A 22,862-nucleotide genomic window follows, 5' to 3' on the forward strand; every position below is an offset into this window, starting at 1 on the left:
ATGTCCTTTTCCTGGGACTGGTCTCTCCTGATGAGGGGTCCAAAGATGTGAGACAAAAGTCTCACCATCCTTATCTCCAGGGTGCTTTCAGTCTGTTTCTTCCGAGATAGATTCGTTCATTCTCCTGGCAGTCCATGGTGATTTCAATCATCTTCACTAACCCCAAGTTCCAAATACATCCATCTTTCCATAGTCTTCCTCCTTCATTGCACAGATTTTGCATGAATGGGACATTCCTTGATTGTCTGATTCAAAATGTCCAGGACCAGTCTACTTCAGTTCAATATTGCCTTCTGTTACTTACCACACACCTTCCAGTTTAACTTTTGTTATCTTTCATATTTTGGTAGAACCAACCCACTGGCACCTGAAACACCAACGACGTGCCTTCCAGCATCACAGCACCGCACGAGTCACCCGAATACAGCAAACGGGCGGTTGAATAATGGTGGCTTAACCAGATATTCTACTTTAAGGCAAAATGACTTTTCTTTTATCTCTCAAAACAAACCCCAAACCATGATCACCACTCATCTTTTGTACCTTAAAACTGTCCATTTAGTTCTTAAAGTTGGGGTAGGATGGTTTGAAGCCAGAGGCATGTGACTCAATGTTTGTCTGGGTCCGAGGCATGACTCATGTTATATTTTTCTTGTTTTTTCCTACAATTGTCAAACCCTTAGGGAGACTTAAATGTCCATAGAAAAGTAAACATGTTTCCCCTTCATTAAGTTAAAGATATGGGAAGGACGTACTTAACCGAGGCATTTGACACAATCCTCTTACCAGGTATTCCCTCAGCAACCCTCAGGATTGCTTTTACAATGATTACCTTGTGACCACTCTGTCGACTCCCACCTAATCATTTATTTAAGCCAACCCACCCACATACCCCACATTCATGTTTCTAACCAAAGCCCCCCACTCCCCCAGCCGTGTCTAGGGTCCTACCTCCGTGGTTGTCGCCTCGACGACTGCCACTTCCTATCGGAATGCCGAACCCTGAGTTCTTTTACCTCATAAATACCCTTCTGTTGAATCTCCATTTTGGAATATCATCTGTCACTTGGTAGATATATCTCCAGTTCAAGTAGTGTGAACCTTCATTAAAATGTTAATAAGCCACACATTCTTTTTTGTTGATGGTGATTTTGTGAATTAGTAAAGCAGAACTTACCAAGAAAGGTCAACTTTAAAATGTCCATGGTTAAGTTATAGTAATAATCATATATTTGAATTCACACATAATTTGGTCCATCTCAGAGTATGGATGTATTTTCTGTAACCTATAACAAATAACATGTTTTAGGATTGTTTTTTTTCAGTAACATAGAAATAAATCTTTTGTGTCTTCATGAAGTTTTGAAACTGTCAGGAGTTTACAATAGGCCATTGAGAAACAATGCTTGAATTAAAAGATATTAAAGGTAAAAATTTTCACTTTTCCCAAAGCCAAATGGCTTGTTTTCTAACTCAAGAATACAAAAATTAGCATACATTTAGAAGTAAGAAACTTTGCCTTCTAGACAACTTATATAGAATAAATAGGAAAATGAGTAAATAAAACAATCAAAATTGAACAAACTTTGTTAGGATCTTATTTGTCATAGCTTTCAAAATCATGGATTTATTTTGTTGAATACTTACTTTTGAACCAGATTACACAAAGAATGAAATGAACTCTTTAATGAGTTAATTAAAGAAAAAAAATTTGATTAGAAACTCAATTTTTTGCTATTTAATATTAAAGCTTACAAGTTTTTATAAATAACCTTATTGCAGGAAATAAGAAATCAATGTTTTCTATTTTTAAGAATGATTTATTTTAGTAAAGTAGACTGATCACACATGGTCCAAGAACACTCAAATAGCAAACCAAATATAATCAGATGTTAAAGACTGGTCTTCAAAAATCATAGCCAATGATGCCTCGTTTGCCTATGATCTCACCAATATGAAACCACACCCACACGTCAGTGGCCACCAAACCACTCAGCAGCGCTTCCTGAACTGTGAGCTGTTTGAAGCGACCAGTCTCAGCACTATCGATGACTATTTTTTTCAGGCTCTGAATAGCTGCAGGGAACTCAGCAGGGCTTGGATGAACCAGCTCCACCCTGGCATAGTGCCAAAATGTGGCCAATCGAGGCATCGAATAAGTCACAGCAGTGTTTGCCCTCTCTGGAGCCTTCTCCACCAAGTTGCAGATAAATTGGGCCATGGTTCTAGGAGAGAAAGTCTGTGGTCCGATAAGGCCAGTTGAATCTCAATGTTTTCTTTGGACGAATCTTTAAACCTTCTAAATTCCTTCCTTCCTATTTCCTGTAATACAATCTTTTCAGTGAAAATAGAACCTATTAACCTTATTATCAAGATTTTTGCGCTCTCCAGTACAGAAAACAAGAACTTAAACACTTTCATTATAATGAATATTGACTCTTATTTTCTATCTGCTAATACACTCAGGACACTAGAAAATATGGGCATTGCAACTTGTTAACATTCTTCTTTCTTTAATTTATTTTTAAAATCGTTCTTTTTGGTGGCTCTTACAGTTCTTATAACATGCCATACATCAATTGTATCAAGCGTATTGGTACATATGTTGCCATCATCATTTTCTAAACATTTGCATTCTATTTGAGCCCTTGTTATCAGCTCCTCTTTTTTCCCTCCTCCATCCTACCCTTGTTATCCTTTGATAAATTATAAATTGTTATTGTTTTCATATCTTACATCGACAGCTGTGTCCCTTCCCCCATGTGCACCCCCCACCTGGGGTGTGGGGGGTAATATGAATTGATCATTTCAATTGGTTCCCTCTTCCTCTCCTTTCCCCCCACTTTCCTCCTACCCTCTTGTTATCACTACTCCCACTCTGTTCCTGAGGGGGTTATCTGAACTGAATTCTGTGTGTAGTGAGCTTTTGTCTGTACCAGTGTTCATGCTCTGGCCTAGCCAGAACTGAATGGTAGGACTTGGGTCATGATAGTGTGGGGTGAGGAAGTCTCAAAGAATCAGAGGAATATTTTGTGTTTCATCGGTGCTATACTGCAACCTGGTTGACTCATCCCTTCTTTGTGACCCTTCTCTGAGGGGATGTCCTACTGATACAGATGTGTTTTGTGTCTCTGCTCCCACCCCTGTCATTCTCAACAATATGCTTTTTTTGTTTGTTTAGGGTCTTCTGGTGCCTCTTACCTGATTCAATTGACACCTCATGATTGCACAGGTTAATGTGCTACTTCCATGTGGTCTTGTTGCTTTTCTGCTAGATAGCCACTTAATTAACATCAAATCTTTAAGACCTCAGATGCTGTATCTGTTGATAGCTGGGCACCATCAGCTTTCTTCACCACATTTGCTATTGCACTCATTTTGTCTTCAGTGATGGTGTCTAGAGGGTGAGCATCACAAAATGCCAGGTTGTTAGAACACAGTGTTCTTGCACTGAGGAAGGGATTGAGCAGAGGCCCAAAGTCCATCCACTTCCTCAATGTATTGCCATATAAATATGTGTACATAGGCCAATACCTCTTTTTATGTATTAATATATTTACATAAGTGCACACCTATGTTTATATCTCTATCCATAGCTTTGCTTCCTAGCTCTTTCCTCTGTTTGCTTACATCTTCCTCCTGCCCCACCATCACACTCCCCCTTCTTCTGCTTCTTAATAATTCCTCTCAGCTAAATTGCTGTTGCTCCAACACCACTGGTATCTCTACATCCTCACTGTTACTTTTAATTCCCTAGTTGCTCTCCTGTCTATGGAATATTTTGCTCAGTGCTCCTTTCCCTTGACTCCTCCTCCCTCCAAGTCCCTCTAGAACCCTCGGCCCCATTGTTTTCTCCTTGAGATTGCTTTCCATACCTATCTTATATAGGTAGGCAAAACAAGAATAACAGACAAAACCAAAAGAAAACAAAAGACTGAATTAAAAGAGTAAAACACAAACAAAAAATGAGAAACCATACATAATTCCAGGTGTGTCCACTGACCTTTATGACTATCCCCATTAGTCCTGGGGGATACCAGGAATGGCCCCTTGTAGCCAGAAGTCTATTTTTGGGGTTCTTCAGGGGTTTTGTGGCTTGGCTTGGCTCCCATTGCTGACTTATTACATTCCCTTCTTCGTTCATTCCATTGTGGGGGTGGTCACAATGAACGCATTCCCCATAGTGTGTCCCTGTGTCCCCAGTATTGTCCTATGTAATGGTATGCTCCAGTAAGGGGACTTCGTGCCTTGAACTGTGGTCAGCTTACAGTACTCTCTGTGCCTTAGCAGCTCCATGCAGGGATGTCATCCTGAGGGCTTGGTGTGCCAGTATTGGGTCTGACCCCTCACTCTCTTCTTTCTCCTTCTTGGTTTGCTTCTGTATGGGTATGGCAAGCCGCCCCCTCTCCCTAGCTATTAGGTTTAGTATTGTCCTCTGTAGGGGTGGGTGTTTAAGATCAGTTTGGCTCTGATTTGGGCTGGTCCAGTAGACCTCTCTGTTCATGAATTGCTCCATGTGGTTACATTGCCCTCAAGGTTTGGCATGCCTAGGTGGGGTCTGCACTCACATTCCCATTTCTGTGGAGATATAAACAACACCCTCCCCCTAGCACCCTACTCCATCCATCTTCCCCCTCTTTTCCCCTCTTTCTCCTCCTCTCCTCCCGTTTTCCCCCTTCTTAGTGTTGAAATGACATCTACATCCTTTGTTCTGTCCCCACCCAATTGTCTGTACCTCAGTTCATAAAGTGTGAGATAAATGGCTTTTTTTCTATACCTACTGTGCTGATTATACTGACCTCAGTGGACTCGTGTTATACTTGTCTTTTTGTGATTGACTAACTTTACTTAGAATAATTTCCTCCAACTAGTCCCCTGAGACAATATGCTTCATGTGATTACGTGCTTTTTTAGGGATGCGTAGTACTCCACTTTCTGTATGTGTCAGAGGTTTCTAATCCACTCGTCTATCGATGGAAATTTGCGTTGTTTCCAATTCTGGCGATTGTGAATTGCACCCCAGTAAACATTGGAGTGCAGACAAATGGTCATCATCTATTTCTTAACCTCTTCTTCCAGTAGAGGGATTGCTGGCTCATAAGGGAACTCAATTTCCACTTGCTTTAAATATAGTCAGATGGCTTTCCACAGTGACTGTACATATCTACATGACCACCAGCAGTGGAGGAGAGGTCCTATCTCACCACATCCCCTCCAACATTTGTTGTTCTCTTATTTTTTGATTTGGGTTATCCTCAAAGGTGTTAGGTAGTGTGTTAGTTCGGGTAGACTAGAGAAACAAATGCAGTGACAGTCACATGTGTCAGAGTGAACTTTATATCAAAGAGCATTAAGAAAACATCAGAGCCCAGTCCAGATCAAGTCCATAAGTCCAATATCACCCCATATGTCAATACTAGTCCATAAATTCCTTTTTAGATGCATGTAGCCATGTAATGGTGCTGAATGCAGGAAGATCATAAGCTAGTGGATGTGAAGTCTTGTGGATCCCGCGGTGGTGGAAACATCTCAGCACTGGCATGGGTCTCCAGATGGATTCTCTAGTTCCAGGGCTCTAGTTGCTTCAGTGTAGGACCATGTGGCTTGTCAGCAGGGAGTCCAAGCAGAGAGACTCTCTCACCTCCAGGGAGGAATACGGGAGTTCCCAGAATCTTCAAGAGAAGGCCATGCACACACAAAGGCCTCACTGATGATGGACTGATTAACAGACTAGACTCCATCCCTTCACAAGTTAGTAGCAGATTATGTAACTGCCACTGGTGGTATCCCATAGTTATTTTAATTTGCATTTCTCTGATGGCTAATGAACAGCAACATTTTCTCACATGTTAATTGGCCATGTGGGTCTCCCCCTAGTGAAGTTTCTGTTCAGGTTTTTTGCCCACTTTCTCAGGTGGTTAACTGTTCTCTTAGTTTTTCAGGCTGGGAGGGTATTGTAGATTTTAGTAATAATCCTTGTGTCTGGTGTGTCATTGCTAAAAATCCTCTCCCAGTCGGTGGGTTCCCTTGTTACTTTCTTGATAAATTCTTTCACACACAGAGATGTTTTATCCTTAGTATATCCAACTTGTTAATTTCAGCTTCATCTGTGTGTGTACCCTTCCCTCTTCCAGCTAGCCTATCCATTCACTGTGCTAAGATTCTTAGGTTTGTCCTGATTCCTTCATTGATGGCCCTGATAGTTTGGGGGTTTACTTGTAGGTCTGTGATCCACCTTGAGTTTGGTCTTGTGCATGGTGTGAGGTCAGGGTTTTGTTTCATTTTTCTACAGGTGGTTATTCATTGTTTCCAGCACCACCTGTTAAAGAAGGCATCCAATTCCCACTTAATGCTTTTGGGGTCTTTGTCAAAGATCAGTTGTCTGTATGCTGATGGTTTTATTTCTGGGTTTCCTGTTCTTTTCCATTGGTCTGAGTATCTGTCATAATTCCAATACCATAGTATTTAGACCACTGTGAGTGTACAGTAGGTGTTAGGGTCAGGTAAGGTGGGCCCCCCTGACTTTGTTCTTTTTGAGGAGTTCTCCACTAATTCTGGGGTTCTTCCCTATCCATATGAAATTGATATCAGTTTTATCCAATGCTTTGAAGAAGCTAGTTTGTATTTGAATTGGGATAGCATTAAACATAAAGTGCCTGGGGTAAGATTCAGATCTTTACTGTACTGAGTCTTCTGATCCATGATGTGGGTATTCTTCCATTTGTGGAGGTCACGTTTGGTTTCTTGGAGTAGGGTTCTGTAGTTTTCCTTATATAAGTCTTTTGGTTCGATATATCCTAGATATTTCAGTTTGTATTTAGCTATTGTGTAGTGTACTGCTTTCTTGATCTCTTCTTCCATGGTCTTTTCCAATATATAAAGCAAACCAATAGACTTCTGTTTGTTGATCTTGTATCCTGCCACTCTTCTGGATTCCGTTATGCTGCCAGTACTCGTGTTGTGGAGCTTTGGGGGTTTTCAATGTATAGAATCATGCTGTCTGCAAATAGTGATAGTTTCATCTCCTCTTCTCCTAGACAGACACCTTTAGTGTCTTTCTGCTGCCTTATGTTGTTAGCTAGGACCTCAAGCACAACATTGCAAAGAAGTGGGGCCAATGGGCATCTTTTTCTAGTCTCCTTTTTCAGTGGGATTGTTTTAGTCTTTTCTTCATTGACTATGATTTTGGCTATTGGATTAAAAAATAATTTGATGAATTTCACAGTCTCTTGTTAGGCACAGATATATTTATTATACTTACTGGTTTCTGGTCTACTGATCCTCTGAGCATAACATAGTGCCCTTCTTTGCCTCTTGTTTTGGTTTGCACCTTGATGTCAGTTTTATTGGAGATTATGATTGCAAATCCAGCTTTTTGCAAGTTTCTGTTTGCCTGGTATATTTTCCAGTGAACTTTTATTTAGCCTACTTTTGTTTGCAAGCTTAAGATGTGTCTCTTATGGGCAACAGATGAATAAGTTATGTTTTGTGAGCCCATCTGCTAACCATTGTCTTTTATTGGACAGATTCAGGCTGTTGACAGTCAGCATTATTGCCACAATTTGTACATTCATTGCTGTCATTTCATACCTTTTGGGTTGGGTGTCTTCCTCTCTCCCTTCATATCAGTAGGCTGTGTTTATGTGGGGGGCTTCATTCTTGTCTTCTTTTTCCTCTGAGGCAATGTTACCTTGATTTTTGTTTCGGTGCACTGACTTCTGGATAGAGTTGTTCTATATGGCGATCTTCTGCTTGTGCTTGGGGGATGCTGCTCTTCTGACCACAGTGAGTCAGCCAGGATTTTTTGCAGGGTTGATTGTCCTATGAGGTAATCTTTGAGTTTTTCTTTGTCCAGGAAGACTCTCATCTCATCATCTATCTTAACAGATACTTTGGCAGGTGAGGATTCTCGGGTTGATGCTTTTCTTTCAGTTTTGGGAAGAAGTTACTCCACTCCCTCCTCCTCTTCATGGTATATGCTCATTGGTCTGAGCATATTCTTACATGAGCACCATTGTATGTGATTGCCATTTTTTCTCTTTAAAAAGTCCTCTTTTTCCTTAAAGTTGGATAATTTAACTATTACGTGCATTGGTGAGTTTTTCCTGCTGTTAATTCTAATTGGTGTCCTCTTGCTTCCTGTATGAATGTCTGATTCCCATTCATTAAGGTGGGGAAGTTTGCTTCCAAGAATTTAGCTGGTGACATCTTTATTTTGTTTTGTTCTGGAAGACTATTTATTTAAATATTACTCCTGTTCATAACATGTCGCTGTTCTCAGGTTTTCTTCAGCCTCCCCCCCTTCACCCCCTTCAGCCTTCTTGATTATCTTTTTTACTGTCTTTCGCATTTGTTGAAGTTTGTCTGATTGTCCTCAAGATGGCTGCTATGATTCTCTGCCTCTTCTAGTTAGTTGGTGAGGTCTGCTATCTTGTGTTTTCCTTCTGTTACCTCATCCATTAGATCTTGTATTTCCCTTTGTTGCATGGACTTTATCCGCTCTATCGTGGTCTTCACCTCCTCTATCATTGTGTACTTATTCTGCGTTGCTTCCCTCATATCCTATATTACATACACCAAGCAGCATTCTGAAGTTTTCTTTAAAAAAAAATCATTTTTGGGAGGGGCTGGTACAACTCTTATCACAATCCATACATCAATTTTCTAGACATTTACTTTCTTGAGCCCTTGGTATCAGCTCTTTCCCACCCACCCCACCCTCATAATCCCCTGATAGATACATTGTTATTATTTTCATCTCTCACACTGACTGCTGTCTCCCTTCCCCCATGTTTTCTGTTGTTCTCCCCCCTGTAGTGGGGTGTATGTCGATCACTGCGATCAGTTCCCACTTTCTCCCTTCCTTTCCCCCTCTTTCCCCTATCCTTCTGGTATCACTATTCCCACTCCTGTTCCTAGATTCGGTTTATTGTGAGCTCCCATACCTTTCTTTACTTGTGTACATGTTCTGGTCTAGTCTGAATGGAGAAGCAACACTGGGGTCATGGTAGTGGTGGGTGAGGAAGCCTCAAGGAACTAGAGTAATGTAGTGTGTTTCATCGATACTTTACTGCACCCTGGTGATTCATCCTTTCCCTGTGGTCCCTCTGTGGATAGCTTGTTCCACTGTCTACAGATGGACTTTGGATCTCTGTTCCAGGTTCCCTCATACTCAACAATATGTCTTTATTTGTTATGTGTCTGCTGATTCCTTTTACCCGGTCCCTATGACTCTTCATGTTTACATCAGTGTTGTGCGTCTTCCATGTGGACTTGTTGCTTCACTGTTGAGTGGCAGCTTGTGTAACTTCAAGTCTTTAAGATCCCAGACACTATAAATTTTAATAGCCAGTCACCCTCCGCCTTCTTCGCCACATTTGCTTATGCATCCATTTTGTCTTCAGCGATTGTCAGGAAGGCGAACATCTCAGACTGCCAATTGGTTAGAAGAAAGTGTTCTTGTATTGAGGGAGGGCATGAGCAGAGGCCCAAAGTCCATCCTCTACTTCAGTGTATTGCTGTATAAATATACGTACATGGGTCAATACCTCTATTTTTGTGGAGTAATATATCTACATATATACACTGCTATGTTTATACCTCTATCCATTGCTTTGCTTCCATGGTCCTTCCTCTGTTTCCTTTTACTTTCCTCTTGCCCCACTGTCACTTTTCCCTTATTTCTGCCTCTTGGTACCTTCTCCCAGTCATTTCTCAGTTGCTCTGACACCTCCCTTCACCACCTCCCTGCCTCAGATCCCTATCTCTTCCTTGTTATTGACTCCAACACCCCAGCTGATTCCCCGTCCATGGAACATCCTGCTCACTGACCCCTTTCTCCACCACCCACTACCCTCAGTCCCTGAGGTAAGTCTAATCAGTATGGTAGGTATAGAAGAGAAGTCACCTATATCATAACATTTGGTTTGAGATACAGGGAACCAGGAGGAGGTTGGACCAAACCCAAGGAGGTACACATTGGTCCAACACAAAAATGGGAAAAGGTGGGAGGTGGGGAGAAAGGAGGGGTTGAAATTGAAATGATGACAGAGGGAGCAGGGTGCTAATACACCCAAGGGGAGAATATTGGTCTTGTCTCCACAGAATGATCCTATCAAACCACGAGAACGTGGCCACATGGAAGAAGGCATGAAAAGAGAGAGCTGCAGGTCAAGCCCCAATCTGACTCCCTCCCTGCAAGTGGGTGTGGCAGAGAGCAGAGCTGGACCTACAGGTGGGGGAGAGGGGTCAGCGTGCCACACCCATATGGAAGCAGGCCAGGAGGGAGGAAGAGAAAGAGCCAGACGGGACCCCACACTGGCACATCAGACTCAGAGGATGATGTCCCTATGGGGAGCTAGTGGGACACAGAGGGGTCTGGGCAACTGACAACAGCATGTGTCACGCTGTCCCCTTACTGGAGTGGACTGAGACAGAGGACATTTCTGGGGTCACATGGTGGGGAGGCAGTGTGGTCTGGACTCCCCAAAGCAGAGAAGACCAAGAAGGGAGCATACCAGAGCAGCAGCTGGAGCAAAGCAGGGCTACAAAGCTCCTGAGCCCCCAAGGAACACCCCAGGTGGGGAAGGGCAGCTCCTGGACAGCCTTGAAGGCCAGCAAACAGACCCAGGATTTTTGTATATTTCTCTCTTCCTCTTTTTCTTTTTAATTATTTTTTTGTTTATTTACTGTTTTCATTAAAAAAAATCAGTTTGGGCTTCGCCATATTTGGTGTACATCCCTATATAGGATAGACATTGGAATCATCTGGGATTTTAAAGGCTTGAAGTTAAACAAGCAGTCATCTAGCAGGGAAACAACAAAGCCCACATGGAAGAAGCACACCATACTGTGTCATCATGAGGTGTTGATGAGAACAGGTATCAGAAGTTCAAAAGCAAGCAATGAAATTGATGTTAAAGAACACGGTCAAAGTAGAGACCTAAAATCTACCATTAAGATAATTGGACAGTCCCTCCCAGAAGGGCCACATGGAAGGGATGATATATCCAGGGTGCAGTACAGCACTGATGAAACACATACTTATCCTCTAGCTTTATCATATTTTCTCCCCCCACTATTATTGCCTTATTTTGCCTCACTAATCTTGCTAGACTTGCACATATACACTTGTACAATCAAGATCTTTTGATGCATGGAATCCAAGATAGATAAGCCTCTCAGAAATAGTAATGGAAGTAATGATCCCCTGAGGGCACGAGAAGAGAGGTAGGGGTAGGGTTGGAGGAGGGGGGTACTGATCAAAATGATGAATGTAGAACCCCACTTGAGGGGGACAAACAACATAATTGTAGGTGAATGGATACATTGGATGGTGTAAGATATGGTAATAATAATAATATATTAAAGGTCCATGGGGGTGGTAGGGTGGGGGAGAGAGGGGATAAAGGGGAGCTGATATCAGAGAGTTCAAGAAAAAAAGAAAATGTAGCACAGTGCTTCTCAACCTTCCTAATGCTATGATCATTTGATACAGTTCCTCATGTTGTGGTGACACCCCAACCATAAAATTATTTTTGTTGCTATTTCATAACTGTAATTTTGCTACTGTTATGAATCAGGCGATGTCTGTGAAAGGGTTGTTTAACTCCCAAAGGGGTCATGACCCACTGATTGAGAAACGCTGCAAAATCTAGCACATCTTTGACATGTCCTGCTTCTATTCATAAGGCCTTCAATATCTGACAATGGATTGAAGCTATGTACACGTTTCTCAGCAGCTGCTTCCTCAGAAGTAGGTAACATGTCCTTCTTCACTGTCTGTTCCTACTCTGGAAACTGCTAAACCCTGTCCATTCTGGGTGACCCTGCTAGCATTTGAAATACTAATGACATAGCTTCCAGCATCACACAAGTCGCCAAAGGATGAGAAATGGACAGACAAGTGGGAAGTCATTTAACCATTTTATTCTAAAGGTTGGCATAGATATAAACATAAAACCTTTGACAAAGAAAATTCATTTTCATGAATTCCTGGGACTATCATACTGTTTGATGTATATAGTGTATCACTTAATTAATTTTAAACCAATCAGACAGAAATAAGCAAGTTGTAGGGGCAAATGCTCAGCCACAGGATAAGCAGGAGCTCACAATGGCAGTGCTCAGCAAATGCTCCAGCTCGCATTCCCCACGTTTCTAACAGACACTGAGACAAATATGCAAGTTAAACAAAAACAAAACAAAACCCAACTCGGAAGTAAGAAAAAAATCCCCAACAAAAACATTAGAGAACTACAATGCAAATAATTGGCTTCTGGTCCTATCGGTCATTTACTTTAATATTACCATTGCGAGTTCATCATGGAGATGTAGAACCCAACTGACTCACTGATACTATGGCCACACCTGAAATTCCTCCATGTTTCAAAGATATGTATTGTTATTCCACTTCTGAAACCACCACGTCAACTGTTAAGTCTCATACTTGGTTAGAAGTAAAATCGAAATTTTTTGTTGGGAAACAGACAGCTCAACCTGGGAAATATTAAGAAAGTGCAAGGGCATTCCAACCTTAGGGAGGGGTAGAAGGGGCGACATACAAAGATTTTAATAACTTCTATGCATATTTTTATCATTTCCTATTTTAAATTCCCCATTAATCAAGCATAAGACACCCACAAAATTAAAAACATATGTAACCTTTTTAACATCAGATATTTCTTGCCCAAGAATGGAGGAATAGTTTAAATACAAATGTTCTGGAGGAGATCTGTGTAGGTAAACATACATTAAATAACCACATACTTTAACCATTACCATTCAGAATTCCTCTAGTCAAATCAATTCAGGTTGGTGTGCTTATGGGATACAAAGAGAAGCAGAGCAAAATTGAGACTGATTTGGAACCCGTTCCAGCTCTTTTACGAATGTCAAGCACCTCTCATTTAAAAATTTTCTGGCAGCTGACAGTGTCATTAATGTATGCTGTGGGGAAGTGCATGTGTGTTGCTTTTGTGAGAAAGAAGTCACCAGATTGGTCCATGATCACCAAACAGAGAGTAAAGGTTCAGGTAGTTACTAAATAATGAGGACACCAATTGATAATCAGTAGGCCAATCAGTAGAGCTCAGTCACCTGGAGTATGCAATGTGGGGACAAGATAGATTAAGAAAGTTGAGGTGTGTGTATGTAAAGAATCTGCTATGGGGTGGTGGGGGTGGGTGGAGAAAATTCTTAGGGGACACTTGAAAAAACTGCTAACCTCATTGTACTGAGCCAATGAGAAAAATCCCCCAACAGGTGAACTGATGTAGTGACAACAGTAATGGACTCAAACATTGGGATCCTTGAGAAGATGGGTGGTCCAGAGTGGGGCAATATTCATTCCACAGCAGAGTTATTCTGGGTTGGGGCCAACATGATGACAACAGTTCCCGTCCCCCACTCTGGTATAGCAGTTATATCCTTATAATATTTCTTTTATGGCTTCAAAAAGGTCAAAACTAACCCTTTGCCCATCTTAGAAAATATGTATTTCTTATAGTTTAGAGTAAATGCAAATAGGAAGGATTGAATAAGCTAGTTATTTGAAATAGTTAACATTTATTGTGCCAACACATGTGGGATTAATTGAAGGGCGGAGAGATAAATGGCTCGATGAGCCTTGCCTTTATTGTCTCTTGCTCTTTGATCATCGAACCAGTGTGTGGCTGCCTTGCTTGTTTTGGACCTCAATTTGCAAGCTACACAACCTGTGGGACACCTAACTCATGGACTGTGTCACTGTAATTTGAGGTTCTTACAAGACCTGCTGTGCCACACTATTGGAATTTACATCTCTTGAGCTGGGGACAGTCGGACCCTGTCATCTGGCTGACTGTTGGTGACCTGCCTTGCTGTTTGCTGCCTGTGCCTGGATAGCCTGAATTGCTCTACAGGGGATTACCTGGCGGCCCTCAAAACTTGAAGGACTACCAGTGTCTCACAACTGTCTCATGGGAGTGAGTTGCACTGTGCCATTTGTACTGCTTTACAATTTAATTAACTGTTTATTTCTTATGTTATCTATCTATCTGTATAAATATATATTAAATTGTTAGCATTCTGCTTTTGTTTCCCTAGAGAACCCTGTCTAACACAGTATTCTAGAAGAAATAATAAATATTGTCCTATATTTTACATCTAGTAAGCCACCTGTCAGTTCTTTTGTTATATTATGGAAGTTTCTGTGTTAAGATTATTCTGAAATGCATGTCCCCAGTTTTGTGCGACTCAGTAACCTACTGTGTAGCCCCCCCCGCCATGCCACTGGTGCCTCTGCCACTCACATTCTGAAAATCTGTAGGGGCTCCCATTTTGAACATGTTTCAGTGAGACTTCCAGATGAATAAAGCCTAGAAAGGCAGGTCTGGCAATCTAGTGAATCATTAATAGCTAGATGTTTCCAATATCAACCCCCAATACTTGAAATATATAAAGACTGTTGTTTTGAGGTGCTATTGACACAGTTCTTCCTCAAAACAATACCTACAACAGGAAAAAGGCCTGTCCAGTCCCGTGCCCTCCGCATATTTGTTGTTATGTTTGAGCCCATTGTTGCAGTCACTGTGTCAATCCATTTCATTGAAAGTCGTTTACTTTTTTTTACTGACCCTCTACCTGACCAAGCTTAACATTCTTCTCCAGGGACTTGTGTCCCCTCTGACACCATTCCTAGGCTTTTCTATCTGGAAGCTTCACGTGTTCCCCATGGGAGTCTGTACTGGCATTGAATAAGAGGGATGGCAAGAGCCCAGTTTCATAGGGGAGCCCATTGTCACTAGGTTACTAATCACCAAACGATTGTGGTGATTATAGATTCACAGAAAACCCATTGATAGGATGAAAGAGAGACCGGTGCACATTAGATGTAAACTTCAGGCAGTATGATTTCTCCTGGAATATGTAGTTTTGGAAAAGGATTGGGAAAGAATGGATTGGAGTAGAGTACAGGAACACCAGGATGAATACCACTAGGGTTGTTTTATGAACATTATGTATTAAAGGAGGAAAAGCTTAGCCCCATTTAATGAATCATAGGCCTGCCAGGATCAAAGTATTTTCCAAAAAGTTCAGAACATTTAAAAAATCTAAATAGGCATGTCATTAAGACAACCTGATACTTAACAAATCCCCACTGCAGTGAAGCCAGTTGATGATGATTCTGTGCTCCTTCACCAGCCTGGGCTCTGAGAGGTCACCTGTTTGGGCATGTCTTCATGGAGGCAGGATGCTGTCTTCAGATTCAACTCACTCAAGCTCCGGTGTGTGCTTCATTAATCTTACTGCCGCTTTCCATTTTGGTGGCCACTCAAAATTCATTAGTCTTTCTCTCACTCCAAGGGAAATCGTCTTTTTAAGTGGCAGAAGTAGAATAAGTTAACATCTATTGAACCAAAACACAATATGAATATAGAATCCGTATAATTTTCGGTCTGGTGTTAATACGTGAAGTAAGTAAAGTTTCTCCAGGTTAGTCTTCATTTTTACAAAGGGGAAATGGTGTCAGAAAACGAAGAAGCAATGGTGAGCAAAACTTTTTTCAATATCAAACTCAAGCCAACTTCTGTTGACTAAAATGACCAAATATGAGCTCTCAGTAAAAATCTCTGTCATGGCGATGGTTGTTAAATCAGCAAAGTCAACATCAAGCACATGGCAACAGATACCATTGAAAAAGAAAAATAACTTACAATTAAATGACACTGTAGATCTGTATTAAAATCCAGTTATCTTTGCCCATCTACATTATGACAGAAAATCCTGAGCACATTTACCCATGTGGACGAGAAGACCAGGTAGGTGTACGTATCTCTTTACCAACAATGAGGAGGCCAGAAGTGTCTTGCGGTCCTCACTTGAGACGAGAGCAACAGGAACTCAGTAGTGTAGTGACCTGCAATTAAGAACCTGGCCAGTGAGTGACAGAATGGGAGTGTTCCTGAGAGTCGCCAGCCCAGACGGTCCGGAAGGGAGTCGGAGCTGAACTTGGAGGATTCTTGGATCAGTCACAGACGTCCTCTTTTGGAAGACTGTGCTCTTCTCCTTCAGAATCTTTAAGAGGGTGGAGGCAAGGGCTCTATTCTTAGCATCACCTTTTGCTTAAGAGTAAAAATTAGAACAAATCAAAGCAGCCAATGACATATTTCCAAATAGTTAAACAGCACTTCAAAAGGCATTGACATGGGCAGTGGTCAGTGTCATTATAAGACTGTGAGAATTCTTCCAAGTTTCGATCTAATTTATACTTTAGAGACATGTGAAAGTTTATGGTTGACAAAAGAGATTGGTCTGCTTCGTTATGGGTGGCTTGTTATTTGATTAACTTCCCAACTTAAAATAATTGATGGTTTAAATTTCTAATCTACAGGTAATATTGACAGCTTTCCTTAAATGTGCAATTTGTGTTATTTTCTCTTTGGGGGTTTTACTTTTTCATGTTAAAAGTGCACAGAAACTTCAGCCAAATCTGTCAAATGAGACAATCAGCAGACCACAGCAGCAAAAGACCATCATCTAAGGGTTTTCCATGGATTAAAATGAATTGTGGCAAAATTCAAAGAAGGGGGGATCAGCACCCTCAGTTTTCCAATGAGGAAATAAATATTAGAACATTTGAACCCCCATGTTCACGATTCCTCAATTTAAACTCAGTCCAAATTCTGATACCACTGTTCTCTCTGCTGCACTCTCTTAGACTAGCCACTATTATTCCGGTGATGGAAATATGAAGCAAATCCAGGGAGCTTTCTGAGATGGGAGACTGAATATTTTAATCTCAACGAGAGATATCTGTTTTTGTAATATGCCAGCATACTTACATAACATCAGTTGTTAAAGAGGAGAACTGGGAGGTTAATGTTCTTCAAAGACACATATTTCATCTATTTATTTAAATCTTTTTAATGAGGCCTCTTAAAAATCTTATGACAATCCACCATTCAATTGTATTAAACACATTTGTACATATGTTGCCATCAACATTTCCAGAACATTTTCTTCCTACTAGAGCCCTTGGTAATCAGTTCTTTTTCCCTTACCTCCCCAACACTCCAACCCTCATCCATCCTTGATCAATTATAAATTATTATTGTTATTTAATGTCTTTCACTGTCTATTGTCTTCCTTCACCAACATTTCTGATATTTTCCCCCTGGGGGGTGAGCTATGTATCCAACTTTTGATGGGTGCCCCCTTTCTCTCCTCACCCAACCCCCACCATCCCTTACCCTCAGGATATAGGTGCTCCAATTATGGTTCCTGAAGTTTTTCTCTGTCCTGAATCCCAGTGTCAAGAGCTCTAATCTTTACCAATGTGTGTACTCTCGTCTAGCCTGACTTGTAAGGTAGCACTGCATCATGGTAGGTGAGGGGGAGGAAACATTCAGGAAACAGAGGAAGGATGTGTGTTTTTCGATACTGTACTGCACACTGATTCAATCATCCCTTCCTTGTAACCCTTTTGTGGGGGGAAATCCAATTGGCTACAGATGGGCTTTGGTTTTCTACTCCTACCCGACTTTTCCACATTGATATAATGGTTTGTTTTGGACCTTTCAATACCTGATACCTGCTCTGGTCAACACCTCATGATATCACAGTGTTGTGTGTCTTTTCCATGTGGGCTAATTTGCTTCCCAACTCGATGACTCCTTGTTTAACTTCAAGCCTTTAAGACCCTAGATCAGTTCTCAACCTTCCAATGCCACTAGCCTTCAGGATAGTTCCTGATGTTGTGGTGGCCCCCAACCACAAAATTATTTTCATTACTATTTCATAACGATAATTTTGCTACTGTTATGAATGGGGCAACCTCTTTGAAAGGGCCGGTTGATCGCCAAAGGGGTCATGATACACAGTTTGAGAACCCCTGCCCTAGATGCTATATCGTTTAATAGCTGGGCACCATCTGCTCTCTTCACCACATTTGCTTATGCATCCATTTTGTCTTCAGTGTTTATGTCAGGAAGGTGAGCATCAAAAAGTGCCAGATTATTATAACAAAGTGTTCTGTGTTGAGAAGCCTTGCATAGAGGTTCAAAGTCTCTCTGTTATCTTAATCCTCAACATATAAATATATGTACATTGACCTATATCCCTTTCATTATATATTAATATACCATATATACTGAAAAATAAGCTGAACTGAGTATAAGTGGAGGTACCTAATTATTACCTGGGAAACCAGAAAAACTGATTGACTCAAGCATAAGCCTAGGGTGGAAAATGCAGAAGCTATTGGTGAGTTTCAATAATCAAAACAAATGAAAATGAAATTACTAAAAACTGAGCCACCAGTGGGGTAATGCATTTAAATATTTATTTTAAATAAAAAACATAAATAAAAGGACAACAAATCATTTAACATTAGAAATCCAGCACAGTACGTGGAAAAATAGGTTCAATGAAAAGATGAGGTGTCCAACAATGATACCTTAAGAGTACTATTCCCTGAGCTGAATTAGCAACCAAGCTAAAATTTAGAGTTAAAATGATTCAAGACTAGATTCCTCATCATCATCCGTATCCCAATGCAGAGCTTCAGCTGGTGTGAGGTCATCATAGACGCTGTCTTCACTGAGATCGCCGTCATCACCATCACTGCTGTCATTTTCATACAAAGCGCAGTCTTCACTGCCATCCATAGCATTACTAATACTAAATTTCTGGAAGGCACGTCACACCATGTCTTCTGGAATGTTTTCCCATGCATCTCGAACCCACTTTGCTATTAACTCTATGTCAGGCTTCTTGAGATTTCCTCCTTTTGTTAGTCGGGCTTGACCAGATGACATCATTCATGCCACATTCTTCCCACAAGGGCTTTAAAAGACTTATTCAAAGATACATCCAGAGGCTGCAGTGCAGATGTAAGCCCACCTGGAATAACAGTTAAAGTAACTTTATTAGATTTTGCCAATTGTGTTTATCTCACCCCATAGGTGGACTCTGAACATATCCCAAACAAGTAATGATGGCTTTTTCTTTAAGGCTGCTCTGGATCATTGGTTCCAAACTTCTTCCAGCTGTAGGGTGAGGTCAGATACTCACAGGCATCTTCCCTGAAGGCAGTCCCTTCCAGACTGCTGTCTCCCCACACCACAGGGGTGGGGGCCTGCAACCATTAGCTTGCCTTCTGTAGGTGGAGTTCACACCCCACTGATAATGGTCTCTATCAGTTGAACCAGGGAACAGGCCAAACCCTCTCTGTGACATCCAAAGTTAGGCTGCCATCCTGTATCTAGGATCTGCCCATTTTTCCACATGTATACCCCCAATCCCTCCTCTTCCTATTGCGTGGATATCCCTAGATCATCTCCTCCCATTACTATATTACCTATAGCGCAAGTCCTTCCTCTGATGTATGTCTTCACCTGTAATTTGGGACTTGCATGCTCCCAAAGAATATAAAAGCCTTGGTCAGCATTAAATATTCTCTCTCTCCCTCCATGTGGACCACCAAGCCGGGCTGATGTGAGCATGCTACCATAAATTGTGTCTGACTCCATTTATTTCAATATTTCTCTTCCATCTCTCATGCTCTCTATAACTTTACTATGATCTTTACTTATTATCGCTGTTCCATTGTGCCTACCGGACCCGTAATGATGTGTTAGGGGCTGGCTTCCCCTGACATTCCAGCCATTTTCTTGTTCCATCTTCATCCAGCCTTTAACATGTGCGCGCACAGTAATTCTTGGTGGGAAATTGATCTTTTGAGGTAATATCTTTCTTTTACAAATATTGACAGGATGCAGCTTAGTTCCATTAGCCAAACACGATAGGACAACTGTAAAGTCTTTATATTTTTCATTTCCTGTGGTCTTGGTTTTTTCTCCTAAACTTGCCACAGTTCTGTTGCTTGGAAGATCAAAAGCCATGCCAGTTTCATCCATATTCCCAATATCTGCCAGGTCATAATTATAAATCCTTCTTTGTTTTATAATAAATGACTGGAATGACTTAATTTTTTCTTCGAAGTCTTGTGGCAATTTCTGGGAAATCTTTGTTCTTTGTCTCAAACCTATTCATAAAGTGGTACACCATCCTGCTGACACAGCAAAATTTTCAATGCCTTGTGCTTCGTATTTGTCATGCTTAGCCGTTTCTAGAGCACTTACGCGGATTCCCTTGCGTGTTACGCAGTAACCATTTTGAGGACACTCCATAAGCGGTTTATGCAACTCACTCTCTAGAGCCCCATAAAAGCACATTAAATCATGACGAGCTTTTTTTAGCTTTTGGAATTTGTTCCAAGTAGCTTCATTTTCTGCACTCCCTCACTGGTTTTTCGTCAACACAGAATTCCCTACTTGCAATATTGTTACTGCTCTCTTCTGCTCTTGACACAACCTTCATTTTGAAACCAGCCTCATATGACCGGAGTTTTTGCTTTGGTTCACGAGTATCCCTTTCTAATAGGATAAAAAATCATGACTTTGAGAAAGAACTTTCATGGCAATACCCCTAGCCCCATTCCCGTGAAATGTTAGCTGGAAAGAGGAGAGAGTCGATGTGGGCAGGGGATGCAGGATGAGAATTAAGACAGAGACTGGAGGGGAGAGACAGAGCGCAGCCACAGAACCATCCTTACAAGTTCAGCTGCTGGCCTAAGTAAAACACAATGGGTATTTCTGAAAATTGCAGCTGTCCACATCATAGGATGGCTCTGATTGGTTAGATGTGAGTAAAGAAACATTCAAAGCGCTGCAGTGTCAGTGGGGCTTTGAACGAACGGTGGAGAAACGGCAATCACCCTTGAGATAATGGATGCTCGCCCGTTACCTGGGGTGGGGGTTGGTCAGCAAATGTTACACCTAGCTGGGGTACCACTGAGCCTTGTAAAAGCTGAACCCCGTTTTTCATCACATTTTTTTGTGCTGAAAAAACTCAGCTTATACACGAGTATACACGGTATTTACATATATATGCCTATAGGTATATTTCTATAAATAACATTTGCTTCCTCCTGTTTTCCTCTATTTCCTTTCACCTTTCTCCTGTCCCACTATCATGCTCACCCTCCACTTGGCTCTCAGTAAGTCTTCTTGCTTACATAGCACTTGATCAAACCCCAACAGGCCTCCTCAGTATCGTTTTTTGATCTCTTCATGTTCCTCATCCCTGAGCTTGTTAGCCACTTGCCCCTCCTCCCCACCCCATACTCTCCCATGTAGTCCCCGGGCCCACCAGTCCCTTTGTTTTCTTCTTGGATTCTTTGTTCTGCCTATCTTATATAGATAGACATAGGGTGAAAAAAAAATAGATAGTTCCAGGTTTGTCTCGTGTCCCTTATGAGTGTTTTCCAATCAGGTCTGATGAGGTGCCAAGCCCAGCCTCTGACTCGGAAGTCTATTTTCAGGATTCCTCAGGGGCTTGATTGCTTTGTTCCTCTTGCTGCTCCGTTGCATTCCCTTGGTGTTTCATCCCGCTGTGCATCAGGCAGACCTGGCAAAAACACCTATTTCCTTAGCCTTCAACCCTGGAGATATCTGCCAATTCTGCTTGTAGAAAATTTTAATAGAGTAGTTGCCCAATTATTATAATTTCCACTCAGCAATTGTTTTTTTTTTTGCATTTATTCTGAAAAGGTAGAGGTGCTAAAATGACAAATTTATGCTTTGCCCTTGTTTGTTCACTGCTGATTAAGAAACTGGAAATGTTCTGCTATCTCTCCACATCGGACCACAGAATTTACACTAAGAATTTCAAAATAAAGTTAATTCTGTACAGGATGTACAATGGTACAGATAGGAAATGGAAACACAGGGAATCCAGGGCAGATGATTCCCTCAGGACCAGTGATGAGAGTGCTGATACCCAGAGGGTAGAGGAAGGGTAGGGTTGTAAAGGGGAAACAACTACAGGGATCTACATATAACCTCCTCCCTGGGGGATGGACAACAGAAAACTGGGTGAAGGGAGATGTCAGACAGTGTAAGATAAGGCAAAATAATAATTTATAAATATCAAGGGTTAATGAGGGATTGGGGAGGGAGTAGGGAAAATGAGGAGCTGATGCCAGGTGATTAGGTGGAGAACAAATGTTTTGAAAATGATGAGGGAAACAAATGTAAAATGTGTTTTACATAATTATGTATATATGGGTTGTGATAAGAGTTGTATGAGTCCCCACTAAAATGATTTTTTAAAATTAGCTCTGTGCCTAAACTAAAGATCAATTCAAATTATTTATGAGACCCTTTATATTACCTCATAATTTTGTCACAATTAAAAATTAAAATACAAACTTCTTATTAGGCCAGGGGTCTGCAAAAGATTTGGGGAAAATGGAATTAAAAGATAAGGGAATGCTCCCATGCATTCCTTGACGCTCTCCCAAATTTGAGTCTGCTGAGGCTTCATTGTGTCTTGGAAACACCACGATGACACGGAGGACAGAGAGCATGCCCATGCGGAGTTGGTGTGTGTTCTCCATTTGACGTCTGAGAAGTGGGTTCAAAGGTCATTAAACTCTCCTATCCATCAAATATCTTCCCTCTCTTTCCACCTTTTCTGCTCTCTTCTTTAAAACTCATCTTCTATGTTCCTGGAATTCATCAAATGTTATCCTCATGACAGCTCTAGGAGGGACAAAGAAGGATGGTCTCATTTAATAGATACCACCCTTCTTTTTTGTACCTCAGATTCTAAGGAGAGAAAGGACTGGGTGCGGAGAAGCCAGAGATGGGCGCCCTAACCTGAGGAGGAGTATCCCAGTAGATAGCACAGCATTTCAGGTGGCTGAGGAGTAACTTGGGACGGGGTGAACCTGGATGTGCAGAGGAGCAGCTAGAACTAGGTGTGATGGGTTGAGAGTGGATGACAGAGGAGAGCAGAGGGTCCAGGCTCTCCTTTCT

General features: G+C 41.4%; 1 pseudogene; it reads right to left on the reverse strand.

The window, feature by feature from the left end:
- Window positions 1-1,906: 1,906 nt before the first annotated feature.
- On the reverse strand, window positions 1,907-2,221 carry LOC142456176 (ATP synthase F(0) complex subunit g, mitochondrial pseudogene; annotated as a pseudogene).
- Window positions 2,222-22,862: the final 20,641 nt, after the last annotated feature.

The sequence above is a fragment of the Tenrec ecaudatus genome, chromosome 9, assembly GCF_050624435.1.
Source record: "Tenrec ecaudatus isolate mTenEca1 chromosome 9, mTenEca1.hap1, whole genome shotgun sequence".
Taxonomy (NCBI): domain Eukaryota; kingdom Metazoa; phylum Chordata; class Mammalia; order Afrosoricida; family Tenrecidae; genus Tenrec; species Tenrec ecaudatus.